This window comes from Macrobrachium nipponense, chromosome 38, assembly GCF_015104395.2.
Source record: "Macrobrachium nipponense isolate FS-2020 chromosome 38, ASM1510439v2, whole genome shotgun sequence".
NCBI classification, from domain to species: domain Eukaryota; kingdom Metazoa; phylum Arthropoda; class Malacostraca; order Decapoda; family Palaemonidae; genus Macrobrachium; species Macrobrachium nipponense.
Genome location: NC_061098.1, coordinates 15112617 through 15125626, shown reverse-complemented (window position 1 = coordinate 15125626; position 13010 = coordinate 15112617). Strand labels below are relative to the sequence as shown.

Genomic DNA, 13010 nt, shown 5'->3' with positions numbered 1-13010 from the left:
AGAGAGAGTAGAGAGAGAGAGAGAGAGAAGAGAGAGAGAGAGAGAGAGTGAGAGAGAGAGATCTACTCCTATTAGCAACAACGATCACTTCCTGGCTTTTCTTAGCAACTTTATTTTACTAATAATTTCTGTGCTCTCATGGTTCCCTAATGGCTGGAGTATTGTACTTCCTGGTTAAGTTGATCATTAATGCATTAATTTCCATTTGCTTATTCTGGTAGTTTTATTCTTTTGTTTCCTTTCAAATTGGCAAGACAATTTTTTATAGCTTAACAATGGCCAAATTAACAACTTGTAGGTTCAAGTACGCAGATGGTAAAACCATCCATCACTACGCATCATCTTGCAATGAATTACATTAACAATTGATATTATTAGTCCTTAGCAATGGCCACCTCTATCATCTTTTATGAGTGATTTAGACTAAAGAGGAATTCTTATGATTCCATTTCCCTCACAGTGACAACTTTAGTATCTTTTATGAGTATTTTAGATGATAAAATAAGAATTATTTATTACTTATATATCGATAAATACGAGATATAGTATAAACTTCACTACGCATCATCCCCTAATGATTTGCACTGGCAAGCCACGTTCTTATCAATTTCATTTCCCTCACAGTGACGACCTTGATACCTCTTATGAGTAATTCAGATAATAAAATAAGAATGACGGAATTGATAAATTGATAAATATCGATAGATAAAAGCCCCAGCAACGAGAGAGAGAGATCGAGAGACAGAGAGAGGGGTAAACAGAGAGAGGGGAAGATTTCATGAATTAATTTCCCTTTAATATCTTTGATTAGTAATTTAGATATAAAATATGACTAATTTACTTTCTATATTGATAAATAACGATAGATAAAAGCCCAGCAACGAGAGAGAGAGAGAGAGGGAGAAGCTGATTTACACTGGTAATTCAAGTTCTTATCAATTAACCATTTTCCCTTACAGTGACGACTTTAGTATCTCTTATGAATAATATAAATATAAAATAGGACTGATTTACTTTTTATATTGATAAATAACGATAGATAAAAGGCCCCCCTGCGGCTTCAGCAATGAGAGGGGGAGATAGAGAGTTTCTCATAAATTCATCGCCATTTAATACCTTTTATGAGTAATTTAGATATAAAATATAACTGATTTACTTTTTATATTGATAAATAACGATAGATAAAAGCCCCAGAGAAGGAGAGAGAAAGAGGGAGAACCACCACCAAGAACCCTATTGGTGGCGGAGGCGGCCGCCGAATCCTCGTCCCCTCCGGTGGAAAGAAAAACAACTCCTCCGCCAACTTCATGACCGCTCTGCTGTTTGTGTTATTAACAGCCGAGGATCCTCATTAACGTCCGCCCCCCCAACCCCTCTCTTCTTCCTTCCTCCCCCCTCCCCCCTTCGGTGGTCGCTTACGGTGGAACGGGGGGCAAAGGACGTCAGCGATCTCGGTTGGTCGAGGATAATCGAAGCTGCCTCTCGTAGTGATGGCGACCATTTTATCACAGTACAGCACCACAGGCTTTGTGAGTACTAACGCTCGTTTTGGGGGGTTGTCAGGGCATAGGCCTACGTAAGCTTGTACCCAGCTTCGTGTTTTGTCAGGCCTGGGCATCTTTAGGCCTGTCTCTATGATGTATAGGCCTAGGAGACTCGTCACTGAAGGTACTAACTAGACTGGAGTACCTATAGGCCTAGTTTTTATTAAGATTATAAGCTACCTAGCTTCGTATATTGTTAGGTGTGGACGTCTTTAGGCCTATTTTCATGTATATCTTACGTATTTACCTCATACTTAGGCCTGGGAGACCTCGTCATGAAAGGTACTAGCTACTACCTACCTGTACTAGAGCATAGGCCTATGTTCTTAGGCTTATTCCTATGTTCGTCTTACGTATCTGGGGAAAAAATCGTCATATTTAGGCCTAGGGAACTTCAAATGTACTATCTACCTTACTAGATCATAGGCCTAGTTTTTAGTAAGCTTTCAGCTTCGTAATTTGGGTATAGTTACTCCTATGTTAGGCCTGGACGTCCTTAGGCCTACTATTTCTACGTTTCTCTTACATATTTGGGGGAAAATAGTAATTTAGGCCTAGGAGACTTCATAAAAGGTATTACCTACTAGAGCATAGGCCGAGTTTCTAGCTAGTAAGCTTGAACTTTCGTATATTGTTAGGCCTGGAACCCTGTAGGCCTATGCTTGTTTAATCTTAACACATTTGCATACTTAATATTAATTATATTTAGACCCAGGAAACTCCATTATGAAACTGCCTTCATAGATTTATTGTCAGGGCATACCTACCTAGTACTAGCCCTAGTTTCTAAGCTTATAGGTACCATGTCTTGTATATTAATAGGCCTAGAAGCTCCCAGGCCTATGATTACTATATCAATCTTACATATTTGGGCCTAGGAAACTCAGTAGATCTACCAACTCAGGGTATAGGCCTACTTTCTAGTAAGCTTAAAGCTTCGTACCTATATTAGCTGCTACCTATATGGCCAGGAAGCCCATAGGCCTACCTCTATGTTTAACTTATGTATTTACCCAATAATCTTTACGAACTGGATATTGGTACGGCAGCCGTATCCCTGATTGCGATAGATATTGGTACGGCTGTGAATTGCGCATGCGCGAACCCTTGTTTACCACCTCTGACATATCAGTGACAGCAAGAAAATGACGATCTAGCAACGTGAACCGTGTAATAATACATAAGTTTTCGCCGAAAAACAGATGTTTTCGGGTTTCAAGCTGAAAAAGGTAATAGACGTCTACGAAGCTTATCTAGTAAGGTTGCAGCAGTCAGTAGTGCGTCCAATATGGGAAACATGCTGTTAATATTGATCTGATTTGGTTGATAACTTACGATTGATTAGGCCGTATACCAGAGGATCGACTTTGGTAGTTTTCCTTACTACCAAGAATACAACAGAGCACAATTTCTATGTACTTCAAGTCTTCTTTGAATCTCCTCTTCGGAGGTATTTTCAGGACCGATTCAATTGTTCGTGACCTACAGATATACAATTTCTGGAAGTTTGACTCTTTGTAGACGTCTATTGCTTTTTTCAGTTCGTTGAAACCTGAAAACATCTGTTTTTTGGCGAAAACTGATGTATTATTACACGGTTCAGAGGAGATTTAAAGAAGATTTTATGTACGCAGATAGATTAGTTTAGTTTTATTTTTCATCTAAGTATGTATAAGTATTAAGTATTGTGATTTTTTATATTTTCATTTACTGTCAAAATGTTTTGGTGCTTTGGTGATGACAGTATGGTGCTTCACTTTGACATTTTGAATTGAACATGTTCAGCGAAACAATTCAGTTCGACTATTATTACTACTGTCGCTGATCTAGTGCCGTACCTATAGCTCTAAGCAACAGTGTACGCAACTGCTGCATGATTAGCAAACTGCCGTACCTACATCAAGTCAATCAGGGATACGGCTGCCGTACCAATATCCTGTGCCTAATCTATATAACTATTTAGGCCTCGGAAAATTCCCTCACAAACGGTAATAATAGTATAGAGGAGGCTTAGCTTCTAAGCTTATGTACCATAGTTTGTTAGAGGCGTAGGCTTATGGTTAGTATTTAATCTGGTTAATTTAAGTGACAGTGGCACGTCGGGTATAGGAAACTGCAGTTTCCTATAGTATTTTTGTTCCTTAGGCTATTAGCAATTTCCTGTTAGTTTTTGGTGGTCAACCCTGTAATTAACCTGTAATTTACATTAGAACTCTATCCTACAGTAAGGGGACCCCTGGGATGCAGTGTTTTGGGAGGAGGTTTGGCCGTGTTATTGTTATATTTCCTGTTATGTATATATGACATTTGGAACACAAAATACAAGCGGAAATAGCTGGCGAATAAATCGAGAATGTGGCAGTTTCACAGGCAAAATCAATACTTTATTTATAAAGCTAGGTTTTTGTTAATAATGCATATTATGCATGTTCAACTTTGTATTATCACCTTATGATAGGTTGTTTGGAACGTAACCCCATCGTAACTTTGGGAGCATCTGTATTTAAGGTGAACCTGACCTGTTAGGCCAAATCCAGGTAAAAATTCATGGGTAAAAAAGTCACCGGAAAAAAAAAGTCACATCAATCTATTCTAGATAGTAAATCCCAACAGTTTAACCCGGTATGTATCCACCTTTGCAGCATGTTTAGTACAAGCCCGCTGGGGATTACCTTAAAAACATAGACAAAAGACTGTAAATTAGTAGTATGACTTATATTTTTTTTATGACATTTACCAGCCACCATTAGTCCAGTGTCTTCACCTCTTGTGTTAAAATCACCAGGCCCACGGTGGTGGTTTCCAAGAAAGGATTTTTCTTTTTTGGAATGGTGATGCAATCAAACAGGCTTGCCATTTGTCTGGCATGGGGTCCATCAGCCTTACAGATTGGGTGATGGCTCATAAAGTCGGGGTCGTTGACCAGTCCTTGACATTTCAGAGAAACCTCTCTCTTTGACAGGTGTCTGAAAATGCCAGACCACCTTTACCCTTCTACCGAGGGATGTCACCCACAAGTCCTTGGGCACCATTTTCTTAGGACCTGTGGTGGCTGCCAACAGATTGCATAGTTGTCCAAGCTCCTCTTGGATATGAGCATTGTTCCTGGCAGTGAAGCAGCATTGAGCAGCCTGAGAGACTCTCCTTCCCATCTCCTGCTCTTTTCTGCCCAGATCAGGCTAACAAACAAACTAGATAAGGCTGTTATTCTTGGACATGTTTGCCACTCAAGTCTTGGGCTAATTGTGTGTTGAGCCAAATTTTTTTTTGTTTTGTTTGGTTGCCTTGGCCATGTCATTGCTAAGCCAAGTATACTGGTCACACCTTGAGTTGCCATCCCCCCATTAATAGCTATTTTGCTTGAATTAAAACAGTGCTTATGTTTTCTCCTGTGACATGAAAATGTTTTTTAAAACATTTGTATCGTAGCTATAAACCTTACTTTGTGATCACAGGTGGTTTCAGCGTGATATTAGTGTAGGTGTTCCAGCATGTTTGTTACATTGTAATGGATCTAAATCACTGAGGTCAGTGGAGATTAATTTAGAGTGAAATTGATAAGTCAAAGCTATTAACCATATATAGATACTACTTTCAAATAGTTACTCTTAGTGTTAATACTTAGGAATGAGATACTATTACTTGGGAGGTTTCTGTGTACTTCTCAAATGCTTTAGGGATCATACTGTAAATATGTAATACTAATAGAAATAATTATGTTTCAGATAATGCTCCAGTAAGTAAGGGGATTAATGGGCTGTATGTTTATGACATGTACAGCGTTAAATGTTCCCTTGTTTGCCCACTTGAGGAAGTATTTAATCTGCAAGCTTCCAGATGTCTTCTTGAAAGGAGAGGTGGGTATTTCATGGGACACTAGAATAAAATTTAGTTCAGCAGTTACAAAACATTTATTCATTGCCATATTTATTTATGAACATTTTAAGTTGTCAGAATTACTGCAGTATGCTTGAATTAGTATTGTTTAAAGTGAAATCCTGTATCATTTAGTTACAGTTTTTTTGAAATAAAAATTTTTTTTTAAGTATTGATGATGTTAATCAATTTTGTCCAGTAATAGTGCAGTGTTTCATCCACCTATTTGTGTATGCTTGTATAAGTAATTCTTACGTGCATGTTCCTAGTGATACTTAGAAATTATTCTTTTATATCATTAGAGTGTATCTGTAATGAGTGCCAGTTGATAGTTGTTCATAAGAGGTACCTACAACCATCGTCTTTTATATGGGATACCTTGCAAAAAACTAGTTGGGTCACAGAAAACTTTGTATTAATGTTGGTAATTCAGTAAATCTTGGTTAGCATTGTCACTTTTTTTTTTTTTGTGTGCCATTTACCGTCACTGTTATAGTAACCATTTGGTTATTTTCTTTCAGATTTGGCGAATAGCATCTGCAAAAATATCTTTTGTCGATACAAAGGATTTAGTTTGTGGGTCTCTACTAATATATTACTTCAGGTAAGAATTGTGTGTTGTCTGCTATGGTTAGGGAATATCCTGCCCCCTCTTTTGTCTTCTTTCCTTGTACATTCACATTTTTTTCAAGTCTTCGTCTGTCTTCCGTTTCAGTGGTTTTCTGAAACTATTGGTTGTTGTTTCAGTGGCTTTCTGAAACTGTCTGTTGTAGTCATGATGCAGCTCTCATAATTTAGCAACAGTATTTTGAATATAATCTTTCCAATTAATTCTGGCCATGAATAAGAGCATTTTGTATTCAGTTTTGTTTAGCAGTGGTTCCCAAACTGGGGGAAATTTGAAGCTACCAAGGGGTAAATAATAATTACACTACCTACTAACTAAATAAATCTCAGATGGATTTTCTCATGTCCTTTTATTTGTTACTAACCGCTCTCTATGGCTATGCGGTTAGTTGTTACTAACCACTCTCTATCCACTTGACTGTAACTATATGTTTATCAGTATATTTGTACATTTGGAAAATAAATTAGTAAATAGTCACAGTGTGTTTTAACTACTCTTTCCCTCATACACATGAAGGGGGAAATCTGGATGGTTGGATTGACAGAAAAAAAGTTTGGGAACCCACTAGTTTAGAATCTCCTTCAGGTTGTTTGTGTACTGCGTGCATAGCATCTCCTTCAAATTATATGCAAGTGTGCAGTTCTCACTCAGATGTCATATTTTTTCTGGTATATTTTTATCTATTTTTGATTTGCCAGCAGATTCTAATCTCTTCAATTCATCCATATTGATAGAACTCGCCTTTTCTCACTATTGTCTCAGTACAGATTTGACATTCTGATTTATTGCCATAACAGATTATAATAATTGCTTAAGAGGGCCATTTTTATTCAGAAGACTTCTAAGATGCACCAAGGTGTAGTGTTTGTCCAGGTAATTTATTCTCTTTGAGCGAGGAGATTTGAAGCATGATAAGATTTTATCAATATATTGGTAGTGGGATGAGACAAAGGGTGCAGGGGAAAAGTAAATGGCAAAAGCAGTTTGCCAGGGGTGAAGGAAATTCTATCAAGAACCTTTAGTACAGTGTTCAAGTTACTCTGTAAGCTGAAATCTTTTCTTGGAATAGGCAGGTGTGCTGTTGCTCAGATAGAAACCTAAGTACTTTTTTCGTTGTGACATGTTGATGCCACCTATTGTCGTTGACTTTCCTATTGCAGAGTGTTTGAGAGAGGATGGGTCAAGAAAATTTGCATCATGTCTGGTGGCTTCACAAGTTCTCACAACAGTACTTGAAGTACTGACAATTCTGACCCTTCAGTGGTTAGCTATCGATCTCCATTCAGGAGGATTTCTTCCGCCAGGACCGTAAGTTTGAATTTATATTTGTGGGGTAAATATTTTACTTAAAATTTTGTGGTAATTATATATTTTTTTTATTTTTTATGGCATATTGCATTATTATTTTTTTGTACTCACGGGTAAAAATTGTATACTATAAAGCATAGAAGTTTGTAAGTTACTGTGATGTAAGGCAGGAATCATAACATCTTGCATCTCAATTTAAAGCTAATTCACCTGTCCGTTTCTGGTGGTTAGTTTTAAATCACATGTTTAAGGTAAAGAAAAGTAGTTATTATAACATTCAAGTTCAAGACATTATAAACAATAGTAAGTTGCCACTAATGTATATGTTTCTTACTCATTTTTGTCTCGCCAATGTTGAGTATGTACAGTACATGATCTTCCCTAAAATGCAGTTGTTCAGTTTTTATTAATAATGAAGGAAAGCTGGATGTAAAACACCCGGTTTACTAACTAGACTTTTGCAGAATATGAATTGAAGAAACAAGGCTGGATGATTGGGAAGTGATAGCCAAGGTGATTGCTTTCACTTTAATGGGGATTGTAACGATCTGAATTATTGTACTTATGCTCATGAAAGCATGACTGTGTTAAATTGTGACCAAACCCTCCAGCATATCAAGAAGCCACATCTGTTGTCTTTTTTTTTTTTTTTTAACTAGGCTCAATTATTGTTATTACTATTATTAGATATTCAAAACTTTCATGTAGAAAAGACCTAAAAGACTCTTAACAAGCAAAGTAAGCTTCCACAGAATAGTAAATAGCACTACCAGTCTTACTATACTGAGTAGCGATGCCCTGTCTCAAAATGAGTTGCAAGCTCAAATTCTCTTTGGGAGAAGGAAATCACATTATTAACATTTCCTTTCTGAGAAACAAAGATCATAGGAAGCTGTTGATTTCCAGAATGAAGAGCGTTCCATTGGTGTTAGCACAAAAGATCTGTATGCTCATGCCAGTAACCCATACATTAAACAAACATTAAAATAGAGATGAGACTAGGAATTGGTTACAAACACACCAGATTTCAGTGTTCGTATCGAGACATCACAAACACCATTGCCTTAACTTCTCAGGTGCTTGCTTTGCTTGAAGATAGCTTTATAGCTTTTTTCTGAAGAATGTTAGCTCTTTTTGAATAATCATAATGTAAGAGGTGAACAAAACTTTTTAACGCTATTCAGCATAGGCCAAGCATGCAGCTCATGGTGATTATTCAAAGTTAAACAGCTACCATCAGATTCTATGTTCTTGCCATCCATGTCGTGAAATGTTGCCAAAAGTTTGTAATTGCTTTTTTGTTTTCAATATGTGTTGCCAGTTAGCTAAATAGTAGTATTGATGATGTTGCCTATAACTTTGACATTAAAACTTTCTTTGCCTAATTTTCTTTCAGGTATGGCGTCATTTTCCCTTTGTTTGTTAATTATTTATTTGATATACCAAGAGTGGCACAAACAAGTGTATTGGGAATTCCAATTAACTGGAAAGACTTTGACATATTTGCTGGGTCTCCAGGTGTGTTCCACTTCTCCAGCAACAGCAATATCAGCATTTTGTGGCATAGTAAGTTTAACGTGTAAGGAACGTTATCTATAACAACTTAAAAGTGATTAAGCCAGTTATGAATTAATATATTAAAGTCATTCTAAGTAGACCACAGCGTTGAGTTCAGACATGTTTTTGCTTTTTATCAAGTTTGGGAAACGGAAAATAAATGAGATGGAGGGGTAAAGAATAAGGGAAAATGTTATGTTCTTAGATTATATCATAGCGAGCATATTAAAAAAACCTTTACAAAGATAAAAGATTCTTCCAAAATCCTCCAGGACCTAATATTCTTCTGCAGCATGGGTCAATTCAACTTTTGGCATTTAAAATCTATGACTCCATTCATATTTTCCAATTCCAGCCGCACAGCCTTTACTTCACAGGGGACATCTCTTGACTTTGTACCTCATGTGACACACTGTAGTGTCATTTTATACCCGAGTTGCATTGCTTTTTTGTCTTACTTTTCTTTAATCTCTTTCCACTCTTCCTTTCTGGTGAACTTCTAACTCCACTTTCTCCTAAAAAAACAAACTTCATGAAAACTAGAAAATTTTTTTTTTTTTTTTTTCCCCGATGCAGTGGGTTTCTTAAACTATATACTACTCAGTATACTAATGACATGTGACCATTTTTTTGGTGTTAAATTTTCATTACCATCTTCAGTCACTTTTCATCTGTAATTTACTCAATTAAACTTTTCAGCTGTAATTCAACTTTATTAAACTTTTCAGCTGTAATTCATCTATTTTCAAATTTTGTCATCAGGGCATTTTTTTTCTTTCTCAACCGTCGAGGTTTGATTCATCTCCCCGGACCATCCTTACCCTTAACCCCTTCAGCACTGGGACGTACACATGTACGTCTTTATGGTACAGTAATAAAAGAGACCGGGACGTACGCGTGTACGTCTTTCATCCCTCCTCGAAAAGCAAAGCGTTTTCTTCAGCTTGGATGGTTTCCAGACACAGTATTGTGTACGAGAGAGGTGCTGAAGCTCCAGCCACAATTCATTCCAACCAATGAGCGTCGATGGACGTCGTGACGTCATTTTCATATGGGATATTAGGAGGGGTACTGGCCAACATATCCCAGTGCGCCTCAGGCCATTATCTGAGAAGATGATTACGATTTTGTCCGTAAACCATATAGATTTGAATTCTAAACCTTTTTCTCTTTTGATTGCAGTTTTATGTTTTTTTTTTTCAGTATCTTGTCAGATGATAGTGTTCCGAGTCAGGGTCTGAGTACCTGCCAAATCTATCAGATGATGATTATAGTAATAATTTCATAGAGGTTGACAGTGACAACGAGTGTTGGAAGACATTGAACCTCTTGTCGATGAAGGCTGGCGGTTCATAACTGATCCATCTTGTGACTTGCGCCCAGACCCAGCCCCCTCTGATTCAAGGTGGCAATGGGATTCCTGCTTACACCAGATTTCACCTGCTTACGTGATTCATTTTTTTCCTTTTTTTTGTGATTATGTAATTGACAAATTGTGAATGGATGAATGCTCGGGCAGAGTAGTACTTTCATTCAACAGGAAAGCGTAAGGTGAAAGGACTTCTATGGAGGCCTGTTACTCGTGACGAGATGGGTTTTTTTACAGCTTGCTTATGATGATGGGGATGAAAAACGTCCCCATCATGTATATAAGTATTGGTCACGAGATGCTGTTTCTTTTATTATTATTATTATTATTATTATTATTAACCAGTGCCGTAAACATTCATTGATGTATACGCTGTTTCTGTATGAAACCTAGGAATAACTATTTCAGTATGAAAACTAGTACGTACTGCTATTACCACTACTACTATTTCACTACTACTTTACTACTTTTTCTGCTACTTTATTTCTATTACTTTACTATTGTTCTACTACTTTATAACAGTTCCTACTTCTGCAATTTACTTTTCACTAAGTATTCCTATTTTTTTTTTTTTTTTTTTTTCAATATTCTTACATATTTATGTTATTTTTGATAATGGGGTAAAAAATATTCATTGATATCCGTACACACAATGTTTTCACATAAGAATATAAAGGAAAAATATGAATAAAATAAAATTTTAGTGGAGCAAGTAATGATTGATACTCGCGGTCGACAGGGGGTCTCATGCGGTATGCAAGCATTTGCAGCAATAAAGCAGGCGGCGGTGGCAAAGGGGTTAAGACCTATTTATGAGAACTTGACGTGGTCAGAGATTCTTTAAACCTTGGCTTACAGAATTACCTTATTGTTTTCTCCAACCAAACCAAACTTGTCCTCCCATCATGTCCAAATCTATCTGTTCCAATAAATACTACATTCTTTGTGCTTTAGACAATTTTTCCTATTTCCACATTGATTGTTGCATAAGTAGGTTTTAATTTGAAAAATTTGAGAAGTATTTCACACATATTGGTTGAATTGATGATATAATTTACACTTTTTATGATAATGTCAATATGGTACCTTAAAATTACTTTTTACTTTCAATCTTTGCTTTAAAATGTTGTTCAGATAGGTTGTTTCTTGGTATCATTCACAATTGTTAGTGCAGTTTTGTATTGTGATAATTTGCACTGTTCAGATATGTACGTTGTTTCTTGGTAGCATTCATAATTGTTTGTGTAGTTTTGTATTTTGATTAATTTGCACTATGCAACTATGCGTAATTTGTGCTACTCCTGTATACTTCCTCCTGTATTTTCAGGTAGCGGGATTTTTTTATCGTTATAACGTACTGTGGGTGCAACAAGTCCCTGGGTTCCGAGTTGGTTAGCAAGAGGTGCAAAAGCACCCTTGCTCGCTTCTGGCATCACCACCACCACCGGAAGGTCCTGCTGGTGCTACGTTGGAACTTCAGCGACAGGAGCAGATAGAGGTTTGGGAACAGCAGATAATGATTAATCGAGCACGTGAGATGAGAAATAGACCAGGGGTGAGTACAACTTATGAGTTAACTATGGTTTGAGAAAAAGAAACGGAGGATTCTCTAAATGATGTTCAATAAAATTAAGCTTTTTCTTTTCGCTTGTAACCAAGTAGAGGACTACAGTTTTATAGAAGTATACATCTTATTACAGGCAAATGGTGCTGTTCTCACTTCATACCAGACATAATGGGTAGACGACAAAACAACCCAGGTATTGTTGAAAATGTGAAATATAAAAATTTGAATCTGTAATGAGGTTACTTTATTCAGTCATGGAAATACTGGCATGAAGAGACTAATTAGACTGTAAATGAACATGGTCAATTTATTATTTTTTTTGTTTTCCTAGGTCACCCCCCACCACCACCAACTGAAGAACAAGTTCAAACTTTGGTTGAAATGGGATTTGATCGTCAGAGAGTGATAAATGCACTTTCAGACCTGTAATAATGATGTCAACACAGCAACACATTTACTATTACAGGAGTCATGATAGTTATAATAAGGTAGTATATATTTATTATAAATTTGTGATGGGTCCAGAGTAGATGGCCTTGGTGCATTTAGATTATTTGTAAGTCTTTTGAAAGACAGCTGGTTTTTATTGACTCATAGAAGTTATGTTGTGAGAAATTATTTTCTACTGGAAGAAAGATTGTTCTACTCAACTGTGATTAGAAAGATTGTTAATGAAAATAATACATATCTCACTGAAAAAATTATTCATTCCTACAAGTGATGTTTCAACACTTTCAAACTTTTCTTCTAATTAGGATGAACATTTTCTTTCTTTACAAATCTTTTAAACTTTGTTTCATACATTCTACATGGTTGGGAATACATCAGAGTGAATGCCAGGTTAGAATACATAACATTCCCATTATCAAAGCCAAATCTAAATTAAGTGTAAAGCAGTACACTCTATGCATACAATTTATGTGAATGTTAATTTACCCAACTACAAGTATGAAATGAGCTGTCCTAAAAATATGGTTTTCCTCTTAACAGTATGCAAGGTATTTTGTACCATATGTACAGTAGTGGGTGGGTAATAGTTTGAGTAATCTGGTCATAATGGGCAAGGAAATTGCCTAAGTAGGTTGAAACCTTTCTCTGATCCAAGATGTAAGTTGCTGCGGCAGCACTTTGTTGCTGTTCCAGATGTACAGTTAAGCTACC

General features: G+C 36.6%; 1 pseudogene; it reads left to right on the top strand.

The window, feature by feature from the left end:
* The first annotated feature begins 1436 nt into the window (after positions 1-1436).
* On the top strand, positions 1437-12537 carry LOC135209649 (ubiquitin-associated domain-containing protein 2-like; annotated as a pseudogene).
* Positions 12538-13010: the final 473 nt, after the last annotated feature.